The sequence below is a fragment of the Diabrotica virgifera genome, chromosome 2 (genome assembly GCF_917563875.1).
Source record: "Diabrotica virgifera virgifera chromosome 2, PGI_DIABVI_V3a".
Lineage (NCBI taxonomy): Eukaryota > Metazoa > Arthropoda > Insecta > Coleoptera > Chrysomelidae > Diabrotica > Diabrotica virgifera.
The window spans coordinates 112235620-112257597 of NC_065444.1; the positions used below are offsets into that span (position 1 = coordinate 112235620).

Genomic DNA, 21978 nt, shown 5'->3' on the forward strand with positions numbered 1-21978 from the left:
GTTATTTAATTATTGATTAATAATTACTTACCTAAAACTTTATTTGAAAATTAGAGTTTTTGTTGGGAAAACCCGCGTGTTCCGAGGAAAATTTTCGTCGGAGAAAATCGGGAAAAACATATCTCTATGCAGAATTTAATTGCGGTGAATTTTTATTTGGGTGTTTTTGTTGTAATGTTAAAATCTTTGGAGTTATAGAGCAATAATTGAAAAAAATACGATTTGTCGGCGCCATTTTGTTTATAAAAAAAGTAGCACACTATCTGCGGACTTTGCATACCTATATTATTAATATATAGGATATTATAATTCGATTCCAGCAATAAAATTGCTGGTAAATAACTTTTCCATGAATTTTGCTAATTAGCCCAGAGTACTTTCCATAAGGAACCTTCCTCATTAACAATTAAAAAAATATATTTTAGAATAAACCAGGCAAAAATTATTATCGTGACCTGATAGAAGAAGGTTTGAACTTGAATTTAGGTACTTGATGATTACAAAAATAATATTTTTTAAAAAATTAATAACCATTTTCAATTTCGTTGCAAAACGAAAATACAGCCGCACCATATCCTAGTACAATCAGAGAGTGCAGCAAGCACCTCTACCGGTTTCGAAACTTATTAGTCTTTGATCAGGAGGCACATAAATATGCTGCTCTCTCTGATCCAACCAAAACAAACCCCAGCGTGCAGTCACGGATTGCAACGAACGAAATGGCATAGATGCCCTAGCGGCAACTGCTAGCAAAAGACTAAGTTTTCAATCCAATGGCATATAAAACAACATAATGTTATTCTAAATCTCACCAGACTGAAAACAATGGGAACCTGAAAATGGTTATTAATTTTTTATTTACATGTTTACTCTGATTGGAGTACGAAGGGAACCATTCTCGTTGGAACTTTACCGCGCTGAGCAGATGGGACGTGAATTATAAATTGTAAAATTCCCTCATCTTCCTTAGTCTCAGCATCCGATATGGCTTGCAAATTGTAGAAGCCTCGGAGGTGTAACCAGAGAAGGTTCCCATTGTTTTCAGTCTGGTGGGATGTAGAATAACATGTTGTTTTATATGCCATTGGATTGAAAACTTAGTCTAATATTTTTTACTTGTTTTGTTGAGCCTTGAAAATCGTCATAGTTCGTTCTTTTTTCAGTTTTAAATTGTTTAACTCGAAAACGATCAACTTAAGAGAAAAATTACAAAAGACCTTTTTTGTTTCGAATAATCCAAAAAATCTAAAATAATATTTGTCCGAGCCGAAAAATGTTTTAGTTTCTAAAAAAATCATTTTTTATTAATAATAATTAATAAGTATAGTCAGGGCAAAATTATAACGGGCACCACTTGTTTTTTTATAATTTTTAACAGGTACTAAATTACATATCAAATAATTTTCAACGAAAACTTTTCGTCTATAAATTCGCAGCAAAGTCTGTTCATTCGTGCGTCGCCGCTCCTGCAATATTTAGATGCCACCTAGTGATGGATTCCTGTGTAGTTTTGTCTTCTGAATCCAAGTCTGAAAACGGCATTTCTGTATCTCTAACCATCTTTGAGATATCCGACCTCAAAGTCGTCATTGTGATCTCACAATCCTTCAAATATTTATTTTCTTCCGACACAGCTAAACGTCAACATAAAATTGAAACGTCAAATCATAGAGGTATACAGGGTGTCCAGAAACTCTACCGACAAACGAAGACAGGAGATTCTTCAGATAATTTTAAGATAATTTAACCCAATTCACTTAGTCCGAAAATGCTTCCTAAGGGAGCTAGAGCTCGTTGAAGATGGCGTCTTGTAATTAGTTTTTCTTAAATACCTCCAGAACGCTTCTATTTAGAAAAACAAAAATTGGTACGCGTATTTATTTTCAAGATATAAATCTAATCCATACATTGCAAATTTCTAGTACCGATCATAGGCGTCCGTTTTGGGTAGGGCAACGGTTATTTTATCGCATAACTTTTTTATCTTTAACTTTTATGCATTTCTGACACTGGATTATTAAATTGTGAAGTATTCTAGTGCTAAAAGGTACTCTTGTTTTAAATCGGTAGGACACACCGTTTTCTAGAAAAATCGATTTGAAAATTTTTCGCTTTTTGAATTAAAAAAAATTAAAAAAAAACTGTTTAGAAAGACGAAAACTGGTAAAATTATTTATATTCCAGAGATAAATCGATTTCATTAATTGCGAATTTCTAGTACTGGTCATAGGCGTCCGTTTTGGGTAGGTCAACAGTTATTTTATAGCATAACTTTTTGTCTTGAATATTTGAGCATTTTTGACACTAGATTATTAAATTATGAGGTATTCGAGTACTAAAAGTTACTCTTACTTTATGTTGGTAAAATACTTCGTTTTTTGTTGAAAAGTTCTTTCATTTTTTTTTTTTCAAATTCCAAAAACGAAAAACTTTCAAATCGATTTTTCTAGAAAACGGGGTGTCCTACCGACTTAAAGTAAGAGTATCTTTTAGTACTAGAATACCTCCCAATTTAATAATCCGGTGTCAAAAATGCATAAAAGTTAAGGACAAAAAAGTTATGCGATAAAACACCCGGTACTAGAAATTTGCAATGGATGGAATCGATTCAACTCTGAAAAGTAAATATGCATACCAATTTTCGTTTTTTTAAATAGAAGTGTTCTGGAGGTATTTAAGAAAAACTAATTGCATGACACCATCTTTAAAGAGCTCTAGCTCCCTTAAGAAGCATCTTCGGACTAGGTGAATTGGGTTAAATTGTCTTAAAATTATCTGAGGAATCTCCTGTCTTCGTTTGTAGGTAAAGTTTCTGGACACCCTGTATATTAACATAGAGTGAGCCTACCCTCCGCGCTTCCTGGCGACAAGATCTCATGGACTGGTTTGCGCTATCTCTTTCTACCACATTGTATCGAGAAACTAAGATGCCATTCAGTGTGAGGATAGGCACGGAAGGGGAAGACAACTGTCGCAGCTTTATTATGCGTAAGAGTGAAACAGCGCTAATCCAAATAAAAAAGATGGTGTCGTCACTTCGCACTGAATGACACTCTGTCTATGATAATATATGTCTATGCGTCAAATAAATAAATTTTATTTATTTATGTTAATGTAAGGTTAAGTTATAGTTCAGTATTTTCAACGAAAACTTTGTTTATTTTGTATTTATTTATTTTTTCAATAAAATAGTTTAAATATTAATTTTCTGGCAAATATTTATATAAATAAAAATAAATATGATATATCCGCTTAACCAACATCATATTCGGCTGGCTTCGGCTATAAACGCCTGGACTTCGATTTTTGACCCTTCGCTTCATTATCGATCATTCGCTATCTGTACACTAAACAGATACGAAGCGAATACGTTCGATAACGAAGCGAAGGGTCAAAAATCGAGGTCCATTAGTCGTAATCATCACGGCCTGCCCGAGACGCTTGTTTTATTTGAGCTGTATACTCAATGATATATAATATTATGTAGTATATTACAGTATATTATATTTATGTATTATTATATACAGCGTGTCTACTTAAGTTGGACACATATTATGGGAAACTTTTTTAATTTTAAGAAAAATGTTATTTTTCATAAAAAGTTCTGTATGGTCTAAAACCAAATATTCAACCATCAGATATCAAATATTATCTATATTATACGAGGTATGTCAAAAAATGTGAAGTTCGGTCAATATTAAAGTATCTTTATTTTTTCAATATTGAAAATTGATATTATAAAAAGTTGTTTTTAGTTAAAAACTATATTATATGTAAATGCAATTACTTGGACATCCTTCTAATGAAAAAAAAAATAAATTTTTTCTCAAATTACGGATACCAACATCTTTTTCATTTATAACTCTTTTATTATTAATTTTACGAAGAAAAGTTATTCTTCATAAAAAAACTGCATGGTCTAAAATCTAAGATGCAATCATCACATATCAAATTTTATCAATTTTATTCAAGGTAGGTATGTCAAAAAATATAAATTTTGCTCGAGAGTAAAGTACCTTTACAGTTCACGATATTTAAATTAGAGGGATATTATTGCATATTAAACATAGCTTTTAATACTAAACAACTTTTCATAATAGAAATTTTGCATATTATAAATTTAAATACGGAAATAGGTAAACAAAGTTTTCGTTATGATAATGCTCGCATTTTCAGCTTGTTATCTATTAAATACTCTACTATAAATACAAATTAGACAGATTATTTCATTCATAGAGATTCTGACCATTAGAAAGCTACAGAGATAAAAATTATACCGATTATTTCATTCATAGGAGATTCTGACCAATAGAAAGCTACAGAAATAAAAATTAAAGTGATTATATTTTTATGATTTTAACTTCCAATCGTATAGTAAGATATTTGATCACGTGTTTAATTCTGTCCAATCAGATTAAAATTATACTGAGAATTATCTACTGTAGAAAATTAACGATATAATTTTTTTAAGTAGATTGTTTCTGTTTAATGGCAATCAGTTTCCTAGTTTTGACAACTGTCACATTTAAGAAAATATTCATAATATACGTATTAAAAAATAATCTTACGAATATCACACGACAGTAAGAATAAATAAGAAAATAATGCTTCATTTTTACTCAAATTTGTTGTCATTGGGCAATAGCCACTCGAGCCCTGCGGGCTCTCGTGTCTACTGCCAGACAACAAATTTTCGAAAAACTGTCGCATTATTTTCAATTTATTCTCACTCTCTTGTGATATTATACCCGATTATTTCATTCATAGGAGATTCTGACCCGTTGTCCTAGGTGAGCGACGGAAAACGACGCGACGCGATGAGATGCGTTGCGATGCGATGCGACCAGTAATTCACGCGACGTGTGGCTTATGTAGCGTCGCATCGCGTCGCTTTCCATCACTCAAACCAGGACAAACGTGATGATGTCCATTATTCATTCCTATTCTTAAGTGTGGGGAAGTATACGGCAGTGTTACTAGAAAATTCCTATTTTAAATATTTAGCTAAAAAATTCCATAAACGAAAAAGAAAGACAACAAATGTCATATATTTAGAACGAGTAAGTTTGGAGAGTTTAATCATTTATATCCGAAATTAATGAAATAATCCACGTTGGTTTAAAGAGTATTGTGGCTTATTCACTTTCGATTATATCATTGCAGCTGTTAAACGCAGTATTATTAACTGAGCTATCAATAACTATCAATAAGTAATTTTCAAAAACCAAATTCTATTGAGGAGAGGCTGTTACTGACTTTAAGGTATGTTAATGAAAAAACACTGGTAACATACAGTTATTATTAGTTTTTATTTATTTAATAAACTATCGTGTAGCATAATTTGAATTGAAAAAAAAAACAATGGGGCGTCACACTGTGTCGTGTCTCGTCGCGAACAAATCAAGTTCGCACTTCGTCGCGTCTTGTCGTAGACTGATTAACCCGAAAACGTAGGCCATACACAAATACAACCATTACTTGATATTTTCGCGTCGCGTCGCGTCGTGTCGCTTTGTCGCGTTTGTCGTTCACCTAGACCTAGGACAACGGGTAACCAATATAAAGCTACAGAAATGCAAATTAAGGTAATAATTTTTGATAATATCCCGTCGTTAAGTATATTACGTCAGATGCCTTTCGTTGCTATGAAAAAATACATTCAGTGACATTAATGACAATTAATGTTTTAAAAATTATAAAAGTGATGACTTTCAATCGTCAAATATTTATAAAAACTGTGTGTTAATTTGTACTTACATAAATAAATTACAATAAAATTTTGGTTTTGAACAGTTTTATTCATGAAATAATCGCAACAAATTGCACTCGATCTCTGAAATTAATATAGAATTTTTGCTCTCGTGACACTTTGACATAATTTCACTCGCCTTCGGCTCGTGAAATTAAAACTGTCAAAGTGTCACTCGGGAAAAATTCAATAATTTCAGAGCTCTTGTGCAATTACTACTGATAATTTTTGATAATATCCCGTCGTCAAGCATTACGTCAGATGCCCTTCGTTACTATGCAAAAATGTACATTCAGTGACATTAATGACAATTAAAGTTTTACAACTTGTCATAGAAAGCACAAAGAAACACGTTTATACCCTATTCCACGAACATACGCCTGTTTTGGATTACTTCGACAACGAATATTTTACTGTGCAACATAAGAAGTACGAAAGTAAATTGCAAATTACATTGTTGTTTATTGGAATAATTATTAGCGCCATTTACTTTCGTACTTCTTATGTTGCACAGTAAAATATTCGTTGACGAAGTAATCCAAAACAGGCGTATGTTCGTGGAATGGCCCATAGCAAATATTCAGGTGAAGATATCAATAAAATATTAGTTAAATTTATTTAAAAAGACATTATTCGTGAAATAATCTCAGAGAATTACGCTCGATGTCTAAAATTATTATCGACTTGTTGCCCTCGTGCCACTTTGACATAATTTCACTCCCCTTCTGGTCGTGAAATTAAAACTGTCAAAGTGTCACTCGGGAAACAAATCGATAATTTTCGATAATTTTATATTAGAGCTCTCGTGCAATTACTACTGATTATTTCATTCATAGGAGATTCTGACCAATAGAAAGCTACAGAATACAGAAATCTAAATTAAATCGATAATTTTTGATAATTTCCCGTCGTCAAGTATATTACGTCAGATGCCCTTCGTTGCTACATTCAGTGACATTAATGACAAATAATCTTTTAAAAATTATAAAAGTGATGACTTTCAACCGTCAAATTAATATTTATAACAACTGTTTGTTTAATTGTACTAATTTGTACTTACATAAATTACAATAAAATTTTGGTTTTGAACAGTTTTATTCATGAAATAATCTCAACAAATTGCACTCGATCTCTAAAATTAATATATAATTTTAGAGCTCTTGTGCAATTACTACTGATAATTAACTTTTTGAACATTTCATAAATTTGTTTTCGGTTTTATTTATGATTTACTAACTCAACGTTAGGTTAATTATTAACGAAAATTATACAATAACACAGTACCAGTCACCAGTAATAAAAGTAATTTTATGATGTAATTTATAAACTATTATTTTGTTTTTCCTGTTTTTTAATATTTAATATACAAATTTAATAACACTACGTCGTGTTTATCTTTTATTAATAAATGTTGTTACTTGGAAGTGTTTTATCGAAAATAAATCATTAATGATAAGTAAAGTTTTATGGCAACTAAAAAATATGAATCAAATAATGACACATGATATTGAAATATGTTGTGTGGAATTGGGTAATATAATTATGAACATCTGTGTTTCCCATAATTATTAGTATTTATTTTTATAATAATGTCTAAGCTTTGTTTTTAAACCAAGAGGAGTAACCTAAAAAGACAGATTCACACCAAAGAAAGTCACTAGAAAAATCACCAAATACATCTTTATTTTTTTTTTTTTTGTTGATCATGTCGGCCTTTGACTCTAAAGAGTTCTTGCTAAAGAGTTCTAAAAACAACTGCTTTTTATATAAAATCAGACTAAAAAATCTAAAAATTAAAGAAGTAACGCAGAAAACACAAAAAATCGCTGATATAACTTAACTTATGAAATGAAAATAGTGTCAAACTTTCATAAGTCACATTAGTGTCAAAATTTCATAACAGTGGCCTGGGAGTAAACTTCCCTGAGGTTGGACCAATTACAAACAAGCATAACGGCGCGGTAAATTTGAATTACTCCTGGTTTAAAACAGAGTATAATAATGTTAACTTTATGTTACTGAATTTGGAAACTATGATAACAGTGTATACAGTGTAAGCCAAAGAAAACAGTCCACCTCGATATTTGGCAGTATTTATTAGATTTTAAGGAAATGACGAAACATTTCAATTTTTGATCAAAGGGGACACATTTTTACGGTACATACATCTGGCATGTGTCAACCCCCTCCCTTCCACTTCTTCCCACCCTTTTTCCTTTCGTAATTTCCTTAAAATCTAATAACTACTGCCAAATATCGAGGTGGACTGTTTTCTTTGGCCCACTCTGTATACAATCTGATAAGCGGCATTTTCATTAAATTTTACATGTTTAAAAATAATAAAAAATATATCATGTCACGATGACATCTTCTTCCGATTAAAGTGCGCCATCTATGTCTGTCGTACAGTGGTTAGCGTGTATAACTTTCTACCGGTTACTTTAATATGACTAGAATGTTCTATTTCTTCTTCCCCTTAATAAACAATTCTGCTTTTTCACTGACGGACTTATACTGATACCGCTTCCATCTTTTGAGCGGTCGTCCGATAGTTCTTTTACCGGTTGGTGATTTTCCTACCTATATCTTGCTATTTTGAGGGGTCTCCCCCATTCTGCATATGTATTCCATTTTTTTTTCTATTTAGTGTACATTCGTTTACTAACAGTTCGTTACATTGTCTTCTAATGTCTTCACTCCTTCTTCCCTACTAATGTTTCCAGTGGTTTTTGTGTTGTGGCTGTGTCGGGTCTTGTTTCTGATGTATATGTTATTATTGGTCTTACACTAGCTTTATAAATTCTTGACTTCATCTCAGTGTTTTGTCGGTTTCAACATTATGTTTAGGAACTGATTCATTAGTTCTTGTAAAATTTTAGTTGTAGGTTTAAAATATCGTTAATTGTAGGGTAGTATTTAACAAGTTTATACCTCTGTAGTTTTCTGGTTGTTTTTATCTCCTTTTTTGAATAGTAGAATATAGAATATTATATTCTCCATTCTTCCGGTATTTTGTTGTATCTAGATCAAGTTTATTTTAGTATCATTCGCTTGGTTTGCTATAGGGATGAAAAACCTACCGGTTTTAACCTAAAACCGGTTTTTTACTTCGCAATAACCGGTTTTACCGGTTGTTTTTTTATAACCGGTTTTTTCTTTTTAATGTAAAAACCGGTTATTAGGTTTATACGGTGATTAAGAGTAGGTTAGGTATTATTTTGGATCCCAATCATAATTATTATTCTCAAGTAATTATTCCAAACAAAACCATAATTCAAATTTTATTTTATAAATACAGAAGCAAACTGAAAGTGCAAACTCACATCAGCCGGAAACAATTAAGTTTTATTATAATATTTCGTTGAAAAGATATTTGTAATCATAATATTTACATAATAAGTGATCTGGTTGAAGTAGACGCAAACATCATCAATTTTTCACACTTGACTCTTGACATTGAAAGTGGATGAATGACTTTTTCTAATTACCAAAAATAATGTTCTGACTACGAATATCGAATAACCGATTACGAATACGAATCTCCAAGGATTTCCCTACGTTTTCAAAACGATACATCCATACAGGAAGTATTAAATGAGTTAAAATGTACCTATTATTATACAAATATATAAACGTGCTAAAAGAAATACATCATAATTTTTTTTGATAGTAGTAAAAATAAAAGATAAATTGCATTATCCAATTTATTTTTAAGTAAAATATTTATGTTGATATTATTTTTTTAAATCTCATTTGAAAGAGTGGGAAATTTTATAAGTTGAAATGGTTGGGTTAAATTGTATATTATTGCAATATGTATATATATATATATATATATATATATATATATATATATATATATATATATATATATACGTCTTCATATCAAGGCGAGATCCGACTAAATCGAGGACAACCCGAGATCCACCAATAGGAAATTAATTATTGGAGTATATTGTTCATAAGTATCTTTATAATTAACATATTAATCATGGCACACTTAGAGGGGAAAAGATATTTGTACTTAAATTTTTCTGATAAATTTACAGCGAAACGAGATCCGTCGCTGAAAAGTAAAGGGGAGGACTTATATACGAAATTTTAGATATTTACCGTTCAACGCGAGATCACACACTGATGCCAGCTCTAAAGAGTATTAGTCGAGCGGTTGGAGCTCGTGTTGTATTGTATATTTCCCACGATATAAAGATATATAATGGGCGTAACTTTTAAGTATCGCTTCTTTTGTGTCTTTATAGTCTACGATTGACCTTTCAGAAAGTCCCTTAGTTTTATTACATACATAAGGGTGTGAAAAAAGAAAAAGAATACTTGACAAATAATAACCATTTAATAATGATAATTATTTGCAATACAATATTTTAAAACTATACATTAATATTCTTAAAAAAACACTTACTACGAAACCAAAATGTAATTATTATATTCTTAAATAATACAAATTGTTACAAAATAATTATTTAAATGATTGCTTGTTTTAAAGATACATTACAAGAAAGTAAAATTTTTTATAAATATTATTAAAGTTTAAAAAATAAAATAACTCAATATGTAATTATTATTTGATAGTTAAAAAATGATTTTAAGTAAAATTATTTAAAAGATAAAAAGAAACACACATAATTTTCAGGGTCAACTCCTAATTGCATGAAAATTTGGATTTAGATTCTACCCATCCCCCACTTCAAAGTTGAATTTGTGCCGTTGATTGCTTTTACTTGGAGGGTGAAAAAATATACGTTTAAAATAAGTCCGGAAACAGATCTGACTAAGTTTAAGCAACTTTTGTTCTATAGAGTTTTTTTAACTTAGGTACTAGGTTAATTTAGTAGTAGGTACTAGAGTCACTTGCGACTAAAAATATTTACTTTTCAACAAAAAAAAACACAAATACTCAAAAAGTAAGTATTATATCGAAAAAATATTCTTGGAAAAAATGTAGCATATAAAAAAAACGAAAAAATGGTATATTCTTAGTCTATAGAACCAGTAAAAGTAAATTTGTAGCTCATAAAAAAGACGATCTTATCCTTCAAATTCCAAATCAAATATTTTAACGTGATACATAGTACCAAAAAATGAAGCTCTTTTCGGGGAAAACCCATTAAAATGTTTTTAAAGTGTTAACAAAAAGCTTTATTTTATTTTATAAAAGTTATATACGGGTAGGAGAGACAACGGAACGAATTTTCGAACGTTTAAACAGACGACATCCCAGATTTACCAATTTCTGGACAATTGATCCAAAGGCTGGATTCTAACAACGAAACAGTTGTGGATTTTCAAGTTTTCAATGAGAGTTAGAATGAAAAAACATTAGTGACCTCGAGTATGATGGTTTGGAGAATTTGGCTGGTTATATCTGCCATAAATTGAAGGACTCCAGTATTCAATCCGAAGATGTTTCAACGTACACGTGGGTTGATCATTTGAGTAAGTGTGGTTTATGTAAACCATCAGACACTCTCTTGTCATATATTAAGTAACTGGAGACAATTTTTCCTTCCACATGAATGGTGATTCCATTTTGGTAACTAAAAATTATTTAGAAAACCTTATGTCCAAAAGTGTAACTGTAGACTGTTCTAACAAAGCGAACAAGTTATTTTTTAGGTCTCGGATGTACTTCCGAATTAAAGAATTAAACAAGTCTCTTAACAACCTGACATTGCGTAAAAGAAAAATTATGAAAACTGCTACATAGTTGCTGTATGTACGTCTATTTCACATGCACAAAATTTAAATAAAGTGCATGGCATGAAAACTGTAAAACTTATTTTTGTCTTTTCCAAGCCTCTTACTTAAATCTGATGAAATACATTATTTAAAAAGTAAAAAATTTTGTTTTTTTATCAATCCATTAAATTTATGGTTTTATTTTGGGGCTTTTCTTCCCCTTGGTAAAAATTATATTTACTAATATGTAGGCCACTAATCAATTTTTGCCAACTAACGAAATATAATAATTTTAGTAGATATCGATTATATGAATATTTTTATTTTCCGGATACCAATATAATCAAGAAACTGGGAACTTTACAAATAACTGAAAATCAATTTAAATAAAAGTAAATAGTTTAATAATTTTCCTCTAAACTATAAAAATCACTTAGTTTCTTTTAGTCATAATTCATTCATTTGTATTATTCTCAAATTTCATTCGCGTTCGTATTACGAACGCATAGACGGGACTATGCTTTACTCTGTTGTTAACGTCATGCGCCAATCGGACGAGCTTACGTAACTAGAATATCAGGGTGTGCATATTTCCGGGTCCCGGTGAATTCGTATCTATTTTAATCCCCATCCTAATTACAGACCAACTGGCAACTCTTTTGCGCAGGTAATTTTTAAATAACGCATTAACTACCGGTGAATTGGTAACTTTCATTTTTTAAGTATTGTTGATAATCTAATATCGGTATTCCAGGTATTTAGCGCTGCACTCCTAGAAAATGGAAAAAATGTCACAGGAAGTGAAACCGATGATGAAACGAAACGCAAAAGAGAAAACTTGGATGATTGTTTTAATAGAAGTAAAATTAAAAAACGGTCACCAAGCAAAGCAGGCAACGAAAACAAGGAAGACATGGAAAATGTTATGATTACAATAATGAAAGAGCTAATGAATAAAAACGATGAAATGCTTCAGGAAATAAAACAAATAAGGAAAGAATAACAACAAACCAATAAAGAGTTAATGGGTGTAAAAGCAGAGAAACAAAAACTAAAAAAAGAAGTAAAACAGCTACATGAATGAATGGAGCAACTGGAGAAATTTAGCAAAAAGAAAAGCTTGATCGTAACTGGGTTGAAAGTAGAAACAAATGATTATAAGAAATTAAAAGAAGAAATGGAAAATTTCAGAGCCCAAGAGTTGCAAATACAAATAAAACTAAGAAGTGCAAAAAAAATAGGAGAAACAGTATGCGCAATAGAAATAGAAGCCCTCACGGATAAAATGGAAATCCTAAACAAGAAACGTAAACTAAAACAGCATAAATATCGTATCTATATAATATTAGGGGAGCCCAAGCGGGGATTTTTGCAGTTACTCGAGCGCGTCAGATTATCATATGGGGAGAAACGTGGTACCCTGCAGATGTACCTCTGCCATATATTGGCTCTTAACACAGGGGAGTTCGTTTAGGGGGGCCCGAAAAAAAAAATCAATCCTTAAAAATACTCGAAATTGTCAGATTAAGATAAGGTAAGTTAAGTACATGCAAAACAGTATATATTTAAAAAATCTGACGATTTGAGCAGGGCGTAAGGGAATTGGTGAGTCACAAAGTTTCACAAGAAAAAGGCGAATATTTCGCGAAATAAACGTGAGATCGAAAAACTAAAAACTACACGTTCAATATTTTTCAAAAATCTATCGATAGATACCAAACACGACCCCTCGCAGAGAGGGGTGGGGGGTAAATTTTAAATTTTAAATACAAATCCCGCGATATTTAGCAAAATAAACATCAGATCGAAAAACTGCAAAATACACTTATTTAATATTTTTGAAAAATATATCGAATGGTACCAAACGCGACCCCCACGGAGGTGGGGTGGGGGGTTACTTTAAAATCTTAAATGGGAGCCCCCATTTTTTATTGCAGATTTGAATTCTCTGCATAAAAATAAGCAACTTTTATTCGAACTATTTTTTCGAATTATGGATAGATGGCGCTATATTAAAAAAAACGATTAATGGAAATGGAAAATTAAATTAAAAAATGGCAAGCGCCCGCTAAAATGGAAAATTTTACTTCACTTTTTTTGGTTTTAGGACCTAATAATCACAACCCAATAGGTCCCCAAAGCGCTCGAGTGACTGCACATTTAGCATACTTTGCTCCCCTACCATAAACAACGATTGGACATCGAAAGAAAAAGAAATACAAAAGGAAATAACTAAAATAGCAAAGGACGAAAGAAGCAAAGGTAAGCAAACGAAAATCGGCTACAATAAATTAATAGTGAATGGCAAAATCTAGATATGGGACGAAGAGAGAGAACAGCTGATAGAAAATTCAAAAAACTAATAAACGAAGAACAGCGGCTGAAATATGATATTGACATGGCAAAAAAAGACTCGGAAATGCAAACGGTTAACGAAAACAAAATAACGCACACAAAATAAAGAAAGAATTTCAATAAGAAGAAAAGAACAAAACCCATTAGAATGGGCTCTTGGAATATTAGAACCATGCTGGCATCAGGTAAGATGCAAGAAATAGCTCTTGAAATGAAAAAATACCAACTAGAAATCCTAGCCGTACAGGAAATACGATGGAAGAAAGAAGGAAAAATTGAGAAGAAAAACTTTAGCATGTATTATTCGGGAGAAAACAAACAGGGAACGAATGGTACGGCATTTATGGTGAACAAAAAAATGAGGGAAAAACTGATACAATTCAAAGCAGTTAATGAAAGGATATCTTACATAAGAAAATAAACAAGCCCACATCTCGATAGTAAATTGCTATGCACCCACCGAAGAAGCAAACCAAGAAGATAAAACAGAATTCTAAGACATCCTGGAAGAAACCTGTGAAAATATTCCGAGGAATGACATATTAATAATATTGGGTGATTTCAATGCAAAGATCGGAAAGGAGGACTATAATCGTAATGTAGCTGGCAAAGAAACCATTCATGAAACTACGAATGATAATGGAGGAGAAATCTGCAACCTAGCAGCAGCAACAAATACATATATAGTTAGTACTGGGCATAAACATAAAAAAGAAAACAAAATAACATGGATGATACCAGGAAGAATGGATGGAAACCAAATAAATCATACTCTAATTTCGAAAAAGTGGACACAAATAGTACAAGACGTAAGGTCATATAGAGTGACAAATGGAGGCACTGACCACATATTGTTGATAGCAAAACTTAAGATGAAAATAATCAAAGCAAATAATCATAAGAAAGGAAAAAGGAGGAAATGGAATATAGCCAATCTGAAAACGCAAGAAACAAAGCAACAATATACAGAACAACTGGAACAGAAATTGGGTCAGTACGAGCACAAAGAAATAGAAGGAGAATGGAAAAACATAAAGAACAGCATAATAGAGACAGCAGAACAAATAATAGGATTCCAAAAAAACAAAGAATCGAAAGAATGGTTTGATGAGGAATATCACCAAAAAAGTCAACTGAAGCACCTCGCAAGAAACAAATGGCTACAAAGTGCCGAACAGGAACAACTGGACCAATATAGAAAAGAAAAACAAGAAGCATTGAAACACTATAGAAGAAAGAAGAACACATAGATCTCTGAACAAATGCAAGAATTAGAAACGAATAATAAAGACAACAAGAAATTGTTCGAATAGATACAACAACAACACAGTACCAAAAAATCTGTCACAAAAATAAACAAAAAAGATTGGGAAAAACATTTCACGGACCTATACAAAAACGACAATAAGGCATATTCAGAGGATGAGGATATAAGAGATAACAGAGATGAAGAGGAAGTCGCACCTACTTATTAGGAATTCATGAAGGTATTAAAACAACTAAAAGTAAACAAAACGCCAGGGCCAGATGAAATCAACAACGAACTGATCATCAACGGCGGAGAGGAGCTCACGAAGCGAATGCACAAGTTAATGGTTACAATTTGGAAGGACGAAAGCATGCCCATAGAATGGAAAAACGGACACATCGCACCAATCTTTAAGAAAGGAGATCCAACTAAGTGCTGCAACTACAGACCAATTATGCTACTAAATACAACGTATAAGATATTGACCACAATTATAAGAAACCAACTAAATCAATACACAGAAAAAATTATAGGACCATATCAACAGGGTTTTAGAACAATAGATCAAAGGAAGATCAACAATAGATGCAATACAGCAAAAGTTAAAACAAATGAGGGCGATACAAATGACATCAAAATAGAACTTGAAGTAAGACAAGGAGACAGTCTGTCAACGACAAACGACACTATTTAATATCGCTCTAGAAGGAGTAATTAGGGACACAGGGCTGAAAAAGACAATTATTCAAAGCTCAGCACAGATCATAGGATATGCAGATGAACTGGGACTGGTAGCACGAGATAGAAAAAGACTAGAAGAGGCACTTTTAACCCTGGTAAGAGAAGCAAAGACGAGAGGACTAATAATCGATCAGAATAAAACAAAATTTCTTATAAGCACACGAGACAATGTAAACAGAATAGCAGAAATAAAGATAGGTGAAAATACATTCCAGAGAGTAGATTGCTTCAAATACCTGGGGGTGATGGTGGACGGCAAAAACGGAAGGAGTATAGAGATAAACGACAGAATTAAAGCAGGTAATAGAGTATATTGGAAATATCACCAACTACTCAAGGACAAAACCTGAGCAAAAAAAACAAAATCAAAAATATACACAGCAGCAATCAGATCAGTGGTAGCCTATGGAGCAGAAGTAATGTGCCTTACGAAAAAAGACGAAGAAAAGTTAAAAATAATTGAGAGAAAAATTATAAGGATACATGGCCCAGTAAAGACAGAAACAGGGGAATATTGAAAGCTGATGAACCATGAAATAATAAATATAAATAAAGGAGAAGATATAGTAAAATTCATTAAAGCACAAAGCCTCAGATGGTTTGGGCACACACAAAGAAGAGGGGTAAAAGAACTGATCAGGAAGATAATGAACTGGAAACCAGTAAAAAATAGACCAAGAGGAAGACCAAAAATTAGATGGGAAGATCAACTGCTAGACGATATATCAAAGATGGAAATTGCAAACTGGAGAGAAAAGATTCAGGACCGGAGAGAGTGGAAGAAGATAGTAGAGAGGGCAAAAAAACATCACAACCTATGAACTAAGACCTAAAGGAAAAGCGGACTAATTTACCGCGTGAAATGGATTAAAAGAGCTCATATTTGAGCGAGAAAAAAACATCACAACCTATGAACTAAGACCTAAAGGAAAAGCGGACTAATTTACCGCGTGAAATGGATTAAAAGAGCTCATATTTGGGCGAACTATACTCTAACAAGAGTGAACTGTCCATATAATAATTCCAGGTATGTACCTGTATAAATTACCCTCCTTGAAGTTGGTGTAAAAGGTATTCACCATTTATGTCTTGTCTTTTGGAAGGATTACTAGAGAAAATCCAAATAAATTTTGAAAAAATGGCTGAAATCGCTGAAATTCTTGTAACAGATTCCGTAATGAGTGTACATGGGTGGTAAATGATTTTAAATTTCACTTAAAGAAAGTGCTAAAAAGTCTAAAACATTTATGGTACTGTTCTGCATCTGGTTTCCAGGCAACCTGTTATACCGACGGTTAGTTTTTTTAATATTTTGAGTAGTAACTATGTTGGTTATCAACAATTTGATGTCAAAAATGCACATTTTGCCATTTTTTGTCTACCAGTAAGAAGAAAAACATTCAAAACAAAATTTAAGATAACCGCATTATAGAGCATGTAAAACAATTTAAACAAGGTTTTATAAATTTCGCTATACTTAATTGTTGCTTATAAAACTATAAATTAAGTCAGTTTAAAGTTAATATAACTTATGTAAAAAATACAACTTATATCTCGATATTACGTGAAATAGCTCAAAGAAATGAGTAAAAATACACGGTTTTTATGACACTCAGTGTAACTACGTAACAATTGTTTTAGTTTCTCTATGGACGGAATAACAAAATTTATGTAAATCTGACCAATCTTTTCTCAATTTAACTATTTATTGACAATTTAAATGAAAAATAGCCGATTTTAAGAATTTTCGTCTATAAGTTACAATGTTTTACCAAAAAACTGAAAAAAGAACCGATTAGTTTATTGAAATAGCCTTAAAATGAGTTGAAGTAAAATAGAATTGGAGCTTTGTTTATCAATAAACATTAACTATTCAAATTTATTTCTTACGTTTTAAGCTAACTACCTGAGGTACCCCTAAACCCTAAAAATGTCATCAAAACGACGATTTTGAAGCTCTTTCGACTGGATTAAAGAAGCTATTATCGATTCAAACAAAAGTTGTGTATTTTTAATTCTAAATTTCAACTATTTAATTAAAAATAAAGTGTTTCAGTTGAAAATTCAAAGTTGCTACACCCACCGCTTTCGCAGGCAGAATAAGAACCCTGCTATTGCATAAGTATATAGATTTTGAAAAACCATTCAAAAAGCATTCCAAAGTTTTTTCGATATGCCGTCTAGTTCTCGAGATATTTGACAATCGCCTTTCTGGACAGAGCCCTTAAATAATGTAAACATTCTTATTCAAGCTAGACATAAGCCGAGTGAGAGAGCTGACCGTGAAATTCATTTGCGATGTTTCCAAATTTACCGGATCTCGGATTGTCTGCAAAATATATATTTACCATATACACAACGGATCGCGCGCGCTGCCCTCTACAGCGGATTTAGTGGAACCACTGCAATATAAAATTCACCAAAAGGGGTGCAAAATGAGGTCCAGACAAAAATCGATTTCCTTGTACCCTAACCATTGTTACATCGAGATGTCACTATATACACGTGAATACAAGATGAGATCCAAAATCGGATCTCGCCTTGCAAAACGGATCTCATCTTGTATAGCTTATGATACAAACGGATCTCGCCTTGATATGAAGACATATATATATATATATATATATATATATATATATATATATATATATATATATATATATATATATATATATATATATATATATATATTAATCTTACGCTATATTATATTTAATAATAATCAATAAATATAATATAATAATAATAAAATAATTAATAAACATAATAACATAATAATTAATAGAATAAAATGGTTTTATTAAAAATTGTGTTTTATTTATATTGATATTGATGTTCTTTCGATATAGGTCTGGATCCCGCGTATGAAAAAAAAGTTGATTAATAGCAAGCTGAAAATTTGTTAATAGCTTAAGGGTGTCTAGTCGGACAAACTTTGATATATGGGAACACTGGAACAGGGGAAGTTTTAATTGTGGAACAGGTTAAAAATTTGGAACGGTCAGACCACGAAAACGTAACATGTATTTTGTCCGACAGAACTTCCAATGATTTGTTACCCTTTCATTAAACTCTCATGCAAAAATCAGACTGCTATTTATCACCTGTCATAATTCCTGTCATTTGACATATTCTACGTGTTCCACTCATTATAATTCCCCTTTGGTGATAATAGTCCATTCATTAACGGTAAAATATTGCAAAACCTTTAAATTTTAAAGAACCGCTTGGATTGACATGAAATTTGGCATACACACAGCTAACAAGTCAAAGAAAAAAAGTGATATTATGCCGATATGTGCTTTTGCCCTGGGGGTGGTTTTCATCCCCTCTTGGGGGTTAAAAAATATTCGTCCAAACAAAGTCAGGAAATGGGTAAACTGGCTAATTTAAAGTAACTTTTATTCTATAGAGTTTTTTCACTAAGTCAACACTTTCGAGTTATTTGGCAGTGAATATGTTCATTTTTTCAACAAAATAACCACGCTTTTAGACGGTTTTTCGCAAATAACTCAAATTATAAGTATTTTGTCGAAAAAGCATTCTTAGCAAAAATATAGCCTATAAAAAATTTAAAAAAATAGTGAATATATCACGTTTTTTTATTTAGTAGAAGCAGAGTTATAGCTAATGAAATATAGGTTCATATTCGTCAAATTCCAAGTGGAATACTTTAACGTGAAATAACCAAAAATGAAGCACATTTCGGGGAAAACTCATTTAAACTTATTTAAAGTGTTTAAAAAAGCTTCATTTTTGTTTTATAAAAAAAATTTCTAGCATCAAAATTAAACAAGTTACGCTCAAAATAAAGTTAGTCCCTTTTGGTTTTGGTAAAAAAATCGAGAAAATCACCCCCTAATTAGTATCTTAAATTAACTTAATCGTAACGACTTCACAAGTTTATTGACTCGTGTATATATTGTTTATATGATCTGTAAGTTTCATCGGTTCAAAGTCCTTATGATTGAAACGGCTGTAGTTAAAAGGGGTTGAACGAGTCACTGATCACGAATGTATGCAAATTTAGAAACACCAAATCTTGATCAATTTTTGTCTAACAGAAAAACAAAAAAATACATGATATTCAGAAAAGTAAATCTGACTTTTTTTGTATTTCGAGACTTTTGGTATCTCTAACAATTTTTAAGTTATTTTGAAAAAAAGCATATTTTTCAAAATTTAAATTTTTAAAAATTTTACTTTGAAACCAAATTTTTTCAAAAATAAACACTTTGAATCGATGAAACTTACAGATCATATAAACACAATATAAGTAAAATAATTTATGGAGCGGCAACGATTAATTTCATTTAAGTTGCTAATTAGGGGGTGGTCTTCCCGATTTTTTTTTGCAAAAACAAAAGGGACCAACTTTATTTTGAGCGTAACTTGCTTAAATTTAATGCTAGAAACTTTTCGTAAAAACAGAAATAAAGCTTTTTTTAAACACTTAAAGTGCTTAATTTTTTGGATATTTCACGTCGAAATATTCTATTTGAAATTTGGTGAATATGAATCTATATTTCATTGGCTATAACTCTGGTTCTACGAGATCCAGAGACCTAACGCGTACACCATTTTTTTTACTTTTTTATAGGCTATATTTTTGCTAAGAACGGTTTTTTCGACAAAATACTTACTTTTTGAGTTATTTGCGAAAAACCGTCTAAAAATGTGGTTATTTTGTTGAAAAATGAACATATTCACTCGCAAATAACTCGAAAAGTGTTGACTTGGCGAAAAAGCTCCATAGAACAAAAGTTACTTAAAATTAGTCAGTTTACCCATTTCCGGAGTTGTTTTGGACATATATTTTTTCACCCCCAAGAGGGGGTGAAAGTCACTCCCAGGGCAAAAGCACACGTCGGCACAATATCACTTTTTTTCTTTGACATGTAAGCTATGCGTATGCCAAATTTCATGTCAATCCAAGCGGTTCTTTAAAATTTAGAGCAAAAACCGTGAAAGAATGGACTATAAATAGCAGCCTGATTTTTGCATGAGAGTTTAATGAAAGGGTAACAAATCAATTGGAAGTTCTCTCGGACAAAATACATGTGACGTTTTCGTGGTCTGACCAAAGGCGGATCCAGCAACCTTGCAAGGTGGGGGCAATGAAATAAAAAATTTCTCGTGACTGGCGTACGCAGAATTCTTTTTCGGGGTGGGCTGTTATTTTCTTATTTTTCATGTACCATGTCCTTTCAGAATGTTGGTTACCATCATAGGTATCTTAATTTTATTTATTGCCACCCTAAATCAACCATGAAGTTTTTCTTCGTCCTGGACTGCTTTTGCCTGCTATTTTCACTTGAATAATAAATATTTTGTAGCAACCTATATTATGGACCTCTCATTAAATGTCAGAAATAATTCAGCTATGTCTTATTGATGCTTTTTATAATCGCAGTAATCTTGCTGAGACATTCTAGTATTGTGGTGTTTCGAATCTTCTCCATCCAATAAACTCTTAAAATGCTTCTATTGCACCACATTTCGAGAGCTTCAAGACGATTTAGATCGATTTTATTCACAGTCCGTCCAAAACCATACAGTAAGACCGAGAACACGTAGCAGCGAAGTAGTCGGATCCGTAATGCCAATTTTAGGTCTCTGTTACATAATACTTTGGACATCCTTCTAAAAGAGGCTTTTATTCGGGGGGTTTTATTAAATGATCAAATTACGATAACAGCACCAGCAATTACATACTATTTTTATCTGGTCTCTGGCATTGAATTGAATAGATGGCAATAAACAGGTTTATTGTGGGACTTTTCATTTACATATTATGTTCCAAAGACTTTTAATAATTTTCTATTCCAAGGAATTCTGCCATATTTATGTTTCAGTTATTCAGTTATCAACAGGACACACAATTCACTATTTATGTTAGATCGTAATCTCTTTCTTAAAAACAGTGTCAGTAGACACCAGGCGAGGTCTCAAGGAGGGGGCAATTGACCCCATTGACCCCCCTTGGATCCGCGCCTGGATCTGACCGTTCCAAATTTTTAACCTGTTCCACAACTAAAACTTCCCCTGTTCCAGTGTTCCCATATATCAAAGTGTGTCCGACTAGGCACCCTTAAGCTATTAACAAATTTTCAGCTTGCTATTAATCAACTTTTTTTTCATACGCGGGATCCAGACCTAATAGTACTAATTTTGATCATATTGATAT

The 21978-nt window shown here is 31.9% G+C and overlaps 1 protein-coding gene across 1 annotated transcript in view; it reads left to right on the forward strand.

Moving 5' to 3' along the window:
• Positions 1-21978, forward strand: part of LOC126880184 (solute carrier family 35 member F6) — an 82120-nt gene that overhangs the window by 32938 nt on the left and 27204 nt on the right. The window lies entirely within an intron of this gene.